Source organism: Melopsittacus undulatus, chromosome 10 (assembly GCF_012275295.1).
Source record: "Melopsittacus undulatus isolate bMelUnd1 chromosome 10, bMelUnd1.mat.Z, whole genome shotgun sequence".
Lineage (NCBI taxonomy): Eukaryota > Metazoa > Chordata > Aves > Psittaciformes > Psittaculidae > Melopsittacus > Melopsittacus undulatus.
In genome coordinates this window covers 17,082,911-17,095,143 of record NC_047536.1, presented here as the reverse complement: position 1 = coordinate 17,095,143, position 12,233 = coordinate 17,082,911, and the positions used below count along the sequence as shown (strand labels likewise).

Here is a 12,233-nt window from a genome sequence, read left to right as displayed (position 1 = left end):
AGAGAGAAATACAGCATAAAGCTAAGTACTCAATACAAAGCAGACATTAACTGAGCAGAGGGCCACTTGTACAACTCCTGCAGATCATGCTGCAGAAGCGTCTATTTTGTTTACACTGCAACAAGGCGCAGGACAGCAGCCATGTGCACAGCACCACAACCTCTGTAAGTGTAAAAGCTTAAGCAGAAAAACCCATTTCTTACTTACAAAGGACTTTAAATGTATCATGCAGCAACTGGAATTTCCATTCAGTTCAGAAATTGAAATACAATTAGCTAGCTCTTTCAAGCAAAGAGTAATCGATCCTCTACCTCCTGTTCAGTATTTTGTTTGTCCTTTCAACCATGGGATACTTTCATTCATCTGACCCTTTCCCAGGTTTTATCCTGGTCTTACAAGCGACACTGATACTACTTGCAGATGTCTATAAGCAGTTGAGGGTAGTGAGGTAGGCCCAGAAGAAAACTTCTTACTATTTAACAGACAATTGCTTTGATTCCCCTCTTTCAATCTTTAATTTAACAAGATACCAAAGAAGAATATTTTAACTGAGGTTCTACAGAATTAAAATATCACACTTAGTTTATCACACTTATTTCTAAGGTGCCTAGCACATTATCACACCTGAAATATGGTAGTCATTGGCAAGCTGTAGCTCAATCTTGTAAAATAGGCTTCAATTTGACTTTCTTGCTACAAAAACTACAAGATCACTGCACCTTTCTGTTGATGCAGAAGGCAACACTGAGCATGCTGTTCATAGTTTTATCTGCCACAATAACCTGTGCCTTGTCACCTCTTCTCCTTTGAATCACATTCCAAATCTTTCTTCAAAAACCAGAGTTGTGACTAACAATTTTTAGAAGCCAATACAAAACAAAACATCCCTCCTTTCCCAACACTCCTGCCTCAGGCTGTAGCCCTGTGGACTTACAAACATAACTCAAGCAGAGTTAATGGTGCCTGTAGGGATATAAGATCATGCTAGAAAACAAACTTAAACTTTCCAAAGCATGGTTAGGCAACTGAAAGAATTTACAGTCTTCAGTGTTTATCAGCACTATCCAATGCTCCAAAATTATGTTGCAGACCAGATCTATCGTCCTTAGATTATTCTTTAACATCTAATAACAGAAGGGATGTTTTATAACTACCACAAAACTGTATTTCAAAGAGCTGTGCTGAGGTCACGTCCAGTTTGTCACTACAGCAACATGCAATTGCAGCCAGTTCTCTAACAATAGTGATGGCCTTGAGGATTATTGCCTAAATGCAAGTTCACAGCCCTCCCCCTCACAGCACAGGCAACTGCACCCAAACACCTCTGAGCCCCACCATTCACAGCTGACAGAAGCGTTCAAGTGTTGTTACATATGAGTAAAGCTAATTTGCTTAATGTACAGCACACAGCTAAAATTCAAGTCATTGACATCAGAAGAGGTCAGAGCTCTTACTACTGGAACCCCAATATAAAGCCAAGGAATGAGAACTGCCAAGCAGTTGGAAGTTGAAGTTCCTCATGTGCAGGTAACAGAGTCTCTGAACAAACTCATGCCCACCAGTATAAAAGCAGTTACAGAACACAAGAGCCTGAGGTTCCATTTGAAAAAGTGATCTTCAGAGCTCTGTCTGACTGAAGCAACTGCAGGTGAGATGGGTACAAGGACACCCTTCCAAGGGAAAGGCTGAATTTTGTCTTACCAACAGGGCCTCACTAAATACATTCTCCACAGAACTGAATTCAGGATGATTTTACCCAAGTTTTACAACTGCTTTCAAATTATATTATGCAAATAGAGTGACCACTTCATCATTTGCAAAGTGGTACAAAGAAATTTCTTAAAACTATAGCAAGACTAAAAATAAGCCAATTGGGAGCTCCTGCATACCTCCCCCCTAGCTTGTGCAAAGGCTATTAATGACTTAGCATGCAAATAATCCCTTAAGTAATCTCACCACTAGCAATAAAGTTTTAGTGAAAGAATTAAATCATGCCAGTACTGACTCCATATGTAATAATTATGTACTTCACAATTCCACTTCAACTACAACCCTTTGGAAGTATTTGTTAGCAGCAAATGGGCTTTGCTAAATGCTAACACATAAACAGCAAAGCCACATGCTGCAGGCAAAGCTGCTCCAGAAATTCTTTTGCCAAAGCACCCTTGTGAAACCAGACAATTCCATCAGCATCGCATAGAGCAGGGCAGAAGTTATACCACTTTGTGCTTCTAACACAACCATAAGTATCTACCCTATACATTTACCAGTTTGTGCTTTGTCTCAATCTGAGGCCTCACTGAACCTCATCTCTCAAGGTAGAAAGACAACCTGTTCAAGTCCCCAAGAAAGCTTTTTTTCCCCTCTTCCAAAGACAGCTAACATACATGAAAAGAAGCTAATCCAGTTTCACATCTTTGCCTCTTTCCAATCATTGGCAAGCAGTATTCACAAGTTCATATCCCTACAAAAAGCTGTTTAGGACACCTCCTACATATTAAATCAATCCAAAACTCAACATAAGCTACTACTCATACACCTTGAGCACAGACTAGCAGCACCTCCTGCAAATGCCACTTGTCATTTCAAGCTCCCTATTCTGCTGATCTCTAACAGTATACAAACTACATTATAAGAAATAGAAGCAACCATGTTCTCAGAAGAACAATTTAAATAACGTAAATGTGTGCTTTGCTGAAAAATCTGCTTTTACCCATAATGGATGTGCTGTTGCAGGAGAAAATTTCAACTTCACACAATCCTTAGAGACACAACGTAAACACAACTACGCCCCAGTAATTTAGGTTATTTCTAAATAGGAGATAGAAGGGGAGAAGAAACTCAGGTTTTGTGTAAAACAAGCATGAACCCATTTTTCAGTGGAGGTTTAAGCTGCTAGCAACTACAGGTGTTCAATTAGTCACCTCAACTATAGTCTAACCTTCAGATGCACAGCCACCTACTCCATTATGATCAGATTTCTCCCGTGAAGTGTCCAATTTCCAAGCTATCATCACCATTAGCCATTTCTGACTCTGCCTGCACTTCCCTTTAGGTCGAAGTGTGTAATATTTCTGAAGGTTAGTGTATTTCTGACCATGCAACAGCCAAAAGACTTTAACAAAGGAACTCCTTCATAATAAGCAAGAGCTTCTGACATTTCCATTCTGCCTTAGTGCAACCCTCATTTTCACAGTAACAACACTTCAAGTCAGAGATGACCAAAACTTCATGAACTTTTCTTTTAGTGAGGTCTTCAGACACAGACATTGGCACTACCTGGACTGAAGAAAAACTACTGCAGTGTAACACCAAAGTAATAACAAGGAAAAGAGTTTGAGACTGCCAGGGCTAACAAATCACTTATTCTCTTCCATGTGTCCATCCACAGCCAGGCTTCTACACCAGAGAACTCATGGCTGACACTTAAGCACTATTCACCTGATTGTTAAAAGGCTGAAACATTTTCTCTTAGAATTGACAGGAGCTGCACCAGAACAATTAAAATAGCCACCTGGAACAGCTACAGTACAGACTTCACAAAATAAGAACTAACTGAACTGGAGCGAGATTCAGATACAGGATCAGCTTCATAGAAGTGGCACTCCAAATTAGGGCTAAGTGATTGCTACCTCTGTGTTTCAAGGCCTCCAAAGGAAGTCATGCAGCTTCAGTGATTTATCTTTACTTAGAATTCTTCTTTCACTGGCCATAAAGGGGAAAGTTCATCTTAATGATTGGCATGACCCTGCAAACACTGGACCCATATAGCAGACAGTTGTCTCCATTCTCTCCAACATACATGTCCTGGGGAAGGACAGGCGGCAAAAGGGCCCACACAAAGAATGTTTAAGTCCTTTTGCTATCATACTTACAGAACATACTATTTAGAAAGTAACTTCCCTGTCAGGTCAAACCGAGCCTGCAAAACCAGTTTAATCCTCTCCTCAGTTACTCATCTATTTGAGTGGTTCATCAAGCCAGTCCTTAACAAGGCGTAATTCAGAATGTGTAAACTACATTTCAGTAGCTACTGGCTATCTAGTTTACTACTTCATTTTCTTTTTTTTTTTTTTTTTAAAGAAATAACAGACAGATGAAATAGGCCTTATTAAAAATAAGCTGCTATAAACTACACCCCAAAAATCTAACTGGAAGAAGATCAGTGATTTCTATTTCAGCAGCATCCAAAACGATAGCTGAATGACTTCAGTATAGGAAGAGCAAAATTTGCTAGTAAAGTTCTGTGTTCCAAATGCTGGATTTCAGTATGGTATTTACAGTGGAAACACACCAGTAAAAACAAGCACAAGGCATCCTCATGCAAGGCAAGAATTATGGAAGAAAGAGTTACAAAGACACAAAAGACAAAATTCATCAGAACACAAAAAAAGCAAGCAAGGAGACAAGAACAGAAAGGCCGAGACACAGATACCCATTTTCCCTCTCAAATTAGATTTGTATGGTTTCTGAGCAAAGGCTTGGACACCCAACTTGGTAGCTCACTAGTTTCTCAAAGTCAGAAATAGGCAAGAGCAGAGGAAACCTCTTCTATATCTCACAATCCCTCCACCTTCCACATCGCAGCTCCTCTGCGGTGCCAGGGTAACTGTTTACACAGCCTCATGATGCGCTGCAGCAGGTTTATGATGGCTCAGAAGCCTTCTGCCATGTTATTTTAACCCTGAATCAATACCTCAGTCCAAGCTGCAACACAAAGGCAGAGTTGTAGCAGGACAAGTGAAAGTGCTGTGAGATAAAACAGTCCAAGGATAAAGGAAAGAAAGCTGTTGGGAGCACAGCTGGGTTAATGCCATAGTTTCAAGTGCAGTTCTGTCATCTACACTTGTCTTTAGGCAGACTTGGAAGATGGACACTATGGAAAAGCTGAACAGTTGTGTGGGCAAACAGTGTAATTTCAGCAACCAGTACATTACCTCCCACCCCTCTAAGGGGGTATAATAAAATTATGTTCATATATATGCAGCAATTCATACGATGTAGAAAACACTTTTCTCCCCCTAAATGCTTCATTTTACAGTTAGACAACTTGCAGCATTGGGGAGATTCTGCCCTTAACATCATACCTCAATGAACAGCAGGCGTGGCTGAATTCAAACCACCTTGCTTGCAACAGGCCCAAGGTAGGAGTTATGTGGGGAGGGTGGTTTGCTCTCATCCCTCCCTCTTTGTTTTTAAAGGAGAGGGTACACTGCTATATCAGATTTGAGGAAATTCTCCAGGAGAGGATTAGTCAGACCTCTCCTGGAGGGCTCGATAGCCCCACAGAAAAAGCTGACTTCTGTTCGGGCTGCAATGAGCACAAACCAGGCAAGGGATTAGGTGTGAAAGGTGGCAGCAACAAAGCTTGGTTTTAATAAATATTTCAAATATGCCAGTTTCTAAAATTAACGTGCAATAGCACAAATACAGCAAGGGAGAAAACACCATGTACTGTTTGTCAGCAGGGAGACTGTTCCCTCAGAACTGGAAGTCCTTGGAGGGCAAAGACAAGAACTGCAAGAATTTCTGGCCATAAAACAGATGGGCTGCTAGGAAAATTACATTAAGTGGGGGAGATCTGGAGGTGCCCCAAGATCTTTCAGACCATCATGCCTAGAAATCAATTTAAGTTTGCCCTGCTATAGAATTGATTCCAGCAAGAACAGGCTGACACTATGATCACTGCTAGAGGCAGAAAAATGAAAGCTCAGAAAAGGAAGTAAAAGGCAGGGCTAAGTACAAGTCATAGTCTATTCTCAGTAAAGGATTTATTCATTTACTTAGGGGGAAGTGCTGCAGCACATCGAATGAGAGGGTAATCTAACAAAGACTGCAAGCTTTCTTATTGCTTTGCTTCCTAGGACAGCTGTTGATACCAGGAAGCAGTTTATGTCTTATTACAGCCTGCAACGATGTCTGTGAATTGTACAAGCATTTTCCCTTCTGTTAACTAGAAATACTGATCCTTACTATGGACACAAAGTTCAACTCAAAGCTTTTCCATCTTCTGGATAAAGGTGTAGTGTGACCAAATCAACAGTAAGGAGGTTTCTTTACAGTCACTCAAGTGCATCAGAGTGAATGTGAAGTAGCCTATTTCAACCAGCATTTAACCAGCATTTTATCTGCATTATCTCATACATTATTATAGTTCCCTATCTCCTTGCAGTATTTTAGCAATAACCCAAACCACAGTGGGTAATGTCCCAAAAAACCTGTGTGTCAGCTCTGCTTAATTTACAATGTGAAGTAACCATACTGCTTTTAGAAATACATAGCATTCCTAGAGACTAGCTCTGAGACATCTAACATGCTCTAAATAAGCTTCAGAGAGTTTTCCATAATGCTCTGCCGAAATACTGCAGCATCAATTATGTTAACACTAAGAATGACAAAGTTTGCACTTTTACTACTACTACCATTACTGCTAATCCATCTCTGCCTCCATTCACAACCAAGCTACCTGCAGCATTTCCCTTTCTACAGCCTAGAAAGTTCTTAACCACAAAACTGCACGTGAAAGTTCTCTTTTTAAAGTCAGTACAGACAAGAAAGCATGGGGCTATGCATGCTTTAATTCAAAGGTTGTAGTTTTTTGTTTTAAAAGCACATGATGCATTCTTCAGACAAAAATGAGAACCAAGATCTCATTTATATACCATTTTGAAGACACCCAACACAAGTGAAACTTGGGTGGTAAAATTCAAAGCATGAATTGAAGTCCCTCAAATCCTGAGACACTGCTGCTGCAGGCTCTTCTCAGCTGTACTTCACCTGTTGGGCCTCCAGTTCTGCACCTTCAACTCCCCCATTCCAGAGACTTCTGCTTCCCCTCACACAGCCCGAACCAGGCCCGACGCTGAGCTCCACACCCGCCTCCTCACTCAGCTCTGAGGGGCCTCCCACTCATGGGGAGCATTTTAAGGGAGCTCAACGCTATTTCCACGCGTTCGCGGCCGGCATTAAAAGAAGCAGCCAGATAAACCCCACACCACACGCCAACCCACACTCACCTCCGACCATAACCTCCCTCTCCACAGAGGCCGTTCCCCGTCGAGGAGGGGGAGCACCGAAGCTCCCGCCGGCCCCGCTCAGGCCGCGGCCCTCCCCCACGCCGCTCCCCATCCCAGAGATCCCGGAACTTACCAGAACCCCCCCCGCTCCCCGTCAGACCTCTCAGAGGCCTACGGGCACCGCAGCAGCCCCATGCCCAGCCCAGCCGTGGAGGCCTCCCCGGGCACGACCGCCCCTCCCGCCCCAGCTCCCGGAGCACACACGGGCCCGCCGCCGCCTGCCACACCCAAGGCCCTGCAACCTCCCGCCGCCACCGCCGCACGCCCCCCGGCTACCCCCGCCGCTTCACCCCGCCATGCCCCGCGGTGGGCCCGCTCCCCGCACCGCAGTGGTGGCGGAGCTGCCCCGGCCTGCAGCGGCGGAGGGCGGCCTGGGGGGACACGGGGACGAACGGACGGACGGACAGACAGACAGACAGGGGGACGGACACTCACCCGCCGCAGCCCCGCGCGCCCCCAACCGCCCCTCACCGCCGTCACGTGCCCGCCGCCACCGCCCGCCTATCTACAGCGCGCCAGCCCCGCCCCCGGCCCACAGTGCTCCGCCTTTCCAATTGGTGGAGAGCGCGTCTCCCCGCCCACCCTGCCGCCAGCTCGGCGTTCTGATTGCCTCATACAGCCGCCAATCAACGGCCAGCCCGCCTCAAAACACACCCCAACGGCGCTGCCCTTCGTGGAGCGCTCCTATTGGTTGTAGGGGTTGCAGGAAGTGTCGGGTGATTGGCTGGCTGAGGGGAGGCCGTTAAAGGTGGGTGGGGACGCGGCGGTGTCCGTCCGAGAGTGCTGCGGTGGCTGACAGAGCGCGGTGGGCGGGAGGCGCTGAGGCGGGGACGGGCTGAGGGCGGACCTCGCCCCGCTGCTGCTGCCGGCCTTGAGGCAAGACCCGAGGGGCTGGCCTTGCTTCGGGCCTCGCGGCGGAGGAGCCCCGGGTCTGCCTGTGCAGCTGGAGGTGTTGCAAGCCTCACCCCGGCCTCTGAGGAGTGTCTTGTGTACCACAGTATTAAACAGCAAAGTCATCTTCATGTGTGCCTGCACAATCCTTAGCTCCTTAGAAAAGGTTTTTCAAGTTCTCATGTTTATGCAGAAATTCAGTGTCTCTGAATAGGCGTTTATCAAAACTTAATATATTTTGCTCAATGACTAACTGAGGGTTTAAGAGAGCCATACGAACACTTCAATGCATTAAGAACATGGCAGTGCTGCTCAGCCAGCTGCTTGTTTAAAGGCCTTGTAATATCTGAAAGATTTATGCTATGCTGTATGTGCAAAATTAATGAGGTGCAATAATGTGTAAATGCTGCACATTCATACATGGAAGAAGTACAAAAGTGCAGGGGAATTAAGAAATAACTGTCCCTGCTGTAATGACTGGGAAGTAGAGGCCAAAGGTGGTAACTTGTGTGCACGGGGCCAAGATTAAGTTTTGTGAGTCCCTGCCTCCTTCCGCACACACGTACAGCAGCATGTGACAGCAATGAACGAGGGCCCGCAATGGGGAGAGCAGGCTGCTGTTACCCTATCAGCAACATCACTTTTAAGTTGTATCTGAGCTGCTCCAGCTGGGAACAGTTCAATGGAAAGCTGTATCTGAGCTGCCCAGTTCAAAGCAAGCTCCTGTGTGGTCTGTGGGCCGCAGCCTGCTCCAGCAGATAGGAGGTATTCTGTAGGAATATCAAATTCAATACTGCTTAGGAGGGGCAGGAGGAAGGAAGAAAGAAAAAGGTTGGGTTTGGGTTTTTTTTCTAAACATAAATCTGTTTTGAGTTCATGCAATGAGTCAGCAACATAAGTCTCCCCACAGAGAAAATTCCACCGTGTTCGGACAATGCAAGCAGGGCCTCAGCGGTCAGAAATAAGGCTCGGCAGAAATGAAATCAGCAAATCCCTGTTTACACTGAAGTTTGGAATAAAACACGTTTTTTTCAGAAAGCACCCAAGCTGGGTCCTAAACCTCCCCGTTGACTGCACTACACCCAGAGACAGAAGATACAGACAGACCGGCAACACAGGAGATACCGAGTGCTTTAAATGGGAAACTAAAAACACCATGGAAGAATGCTTCAAATGGTGACAAAGCAGTATAATTTAGCAGGCTCCCTCCTCAATCTAGGCAATGTCCATTTTTTCCACTAAATATCTTTCAAGCCCCTCTTTTGAAACAGGTTGTTAACACCAACATAACTCTCAGGACAGTGTAATAGTGCTGCAATCACATAAGCACAGGGAAGTCAAACACACACATGCCTATCCCACATGCTTTCCCTTTCTCTCCCACCCTTTCCCAAAAAAGAAGACATTCCTTCCTTTTACAACCTGCTGAATCATGGCACAGGCAGGCAGCCCTGAAGCCCGCTCCTGCCTGTGCTGCTTTGTCATCGTGGGGAACAGCGTAAGTTAAAACAAAAAACTAGAAGCTGTTAAAAGCATACCTTACACTGTGAGTTCTGTGGTGTTTGAACTTAGATAAAAGGAATGCAAAATCAATACAAGAGAGGGAAATAATCCAGAAAGCAAACAAAAAAAAAGGGTGATAAAGGGAACAGAAGAAACATGCATGGATTTAACTGCTTTGGCAGCCGAGAAGGTGATATTTTTAGACTACGGAGTGCCAGGGCAGGGGCGGTAAAACAAAGAGGGATGAATGGCAGATACCACACAGCAAACATGATATTGTCAAGGAAAACAGTTTAGGTGAGTTCAGGCTTTGCTGCAAGAGATTTGCCTTGCTCCACTGATAAACACTTGTGGAGCCTTGTTCTCTGATTTTGGCAGTACATTTGGAAGGCAGTGTGATGAGGCTGGCAGAGCCAAACAGGCAGAAATCAGGGGTGAGAAACAATCCATAGTTTATAAGTTTATAAATCCTCAGTTTATAACCACAGCTTTGAATAACTGTATTTTTGGGAACTTTTCTTGCCTTAACTGTTACCAGACAGAAAAACCTCTGGCACTTTTAGTTGCTACCTTCCATTCTGAATTCCCTCTAACCTCAGTCTCTGAATCTTAATCCTCGCAGGGCACTGCCACATTGCCAGTGCTCTCCTTGCATGTCAAGCATTAGGGTAGTCCATCTTCTCAGTCTCATTCTTCTCTGGAATACTGGCAAGAAGTGAGTGGAAAATCAAGCAGGTCAGAGTAGTGGGACATTAGTGACACCACACTGACAGATAGCAGGCAGCCAAGGCAGATGACCAGCAGGAGAATGTTGACTTTTGCTCTTCCAAACTTTGAACTACAGGAGGGAAAGACAAGCTCACATCTCCATAGGGGCAATGTCCATGCTCCCTGCTATTCATGGAAAACACATTACAGTGACATCTCTGGAGAGCAGTCCTGAAGAAAAGATAGGAAAAGATACACTGGCATTATCAGAATGGGGGGCTAGATATCTAAAGAAAATACTAAAGACAAGATGTTTTCAAAGCTAATAAATCTGAATTTTGGAAGTGTTATAGATTAACTGTAACAAGAGGAAGCAGATAAGTCTAAGAAAGAGGAAAAAGCAACAGGGAACCAGAAGCAGAGCACTAGCAGATAGATGAAAGGAGTTGGGGAGACACAGTACTGAGGTGGAAGAAGATAACCCGTCCTCCCGATGCCACAAGCTAGGAAGTGCCCCTGGGAACAGGAACTCTACAGAAAACTGGGATCCAGAAGTTCAGAGTTATTGAAGACAATGGGTGCAAGTTTGGTCTGGATATAAGACAGGGAAATCCTGATGGTTTTCCTGGGTTTTACGCAGCTTTTACGGCATTACACCAGCTGGTTTCCATTGTGCCCCTTTCCACCACTTCTTTCACAGGTCGGATGTAGGTTTGCTTGAGAGTGGCCTTCAGCTACCCCAGAATTGTGTCCTCCCAGAGGGTCTCACACTTGAGGCATTTTTCCTGAGCACAGTTGCAACACATGCAGAGGAGTTACAAGGGCAATGCAGATGACCCTTCAGATGCAAACACAGCAACCCCAAACAGCTAAAGCCTTGCCAGCAATAGCAGCAGGCCACCACCACCTTGGTGTCCTGAGTGCATCAGCAATACCCAGGTTTTTCTTCAAAGGACATAATGCTCATTCCTTTTCCAGCCCAATGAGCCCCAGAGCACAGAGAAGGGCTGTGAGTGTTATAAGGCCAACAGAGAGAACACTGTGCTGAAACAGAAGGTCTTTCCACTTTAGCTCACGTTTCAGATCAGCCAGGGCTGACAGTGACTGACAGTGGCTGCTCTCCCCCAGCTGCTCTCGGCTCTCTGCTATTTCCTCTACAACAGTGTCTATACAGCAACACGGAACCTGCCTGTGAGTCAGTACCTCCTTGCATGCGGCCAGCCCGGGGCTGTCTGGCTCAGCAGTGGTCAGTTTGCTTGGAAGGTCCTTGTTTTGCAAGGAAGCTTTTGGTTTTTATGAAGAACAAAACCTGTTTTAAATTCAAAATGGTCAAGTTTCCAAATTACTTAAGTTTTGACAGACTGATGGGGTGCAATGAATAGCAACCAAAATTTCATTAAAATGTAGAATATCACAGAGAGAAAGGAAAGAGGTAAATGGGTTCATTGTTTAAGGGAGAGACAGGAAGGATGAAGTCAGGAGTGACTATGAAGAAAGGCAGGAAGCTTCCCATTGCCAACATGTGATTGCTCCAGGGCACAGTGAGATCTCATGGCCAGGATTGCCAAGGAGCCCCCCATCCACACCCCACTGACGCCTTGGCTTCAGCCTCCAGCCCCACACCAGAAACCAGGCATCTGGGACCACATGCAGCCCTGGGGTAACGAAGCTGGCTGCAGCACAGTGCTCACCCTCCGCACCAGCCTCCCTTCCCCACCTTGTTCTCTTCTTAAGACAGGCAAAAATCATGGTAGAGGAGCTGCATTCCTGACATGCCATGTAAACAGCACAAGGCCACCTCTCACCTCTGGTCCCTCCTAATCCCAATTATCTGAAGTCAATAAACAGGGAATTAACAGCACTTAACTTGGTGACCTCTCTGGATGCACCACTCACATGCACAACAATCAGCTCCAGGAGGGCTGGATCACAGAAGGCAAATATTTCAGTTATTTTGGTGGGCCTTTGTGTCTGATCAAAATACCCTCATCACTCTTCTCCTTTAAGGAAGACAGAAGCCCAGATGTGGTTGGTTGCCTGCACACTGGCTTTGGA

General features: G+C 45.3%; 1 protein-coding gene across 7 annotated transcripts in view; it reads right to left on the bottom strand.

The window, feature by feature from the left end:
- Nucleotides 1-12,233, bottom strand: part of CANX (calnexin) — a 41,881-nt gene that overhangs the window by 11,938 nt on the left and 17,710 nt on the right. The window contains exon 1 of one of the 7 annotated variants that reach the window (XM_005147216.3): nucleotides 7,548-7,569. The exons of 1 other annotated variant lie outside the window; for it this stretch is intronic. The gene's annotated coding sequence lies outside the window, so the exon portion shown is untranslated. 5 more of the 7 variants (XM_031047309.2, XM_034066816.1, XM_034066817.1 and 2 more) reach the window with 5 other exon arrangements.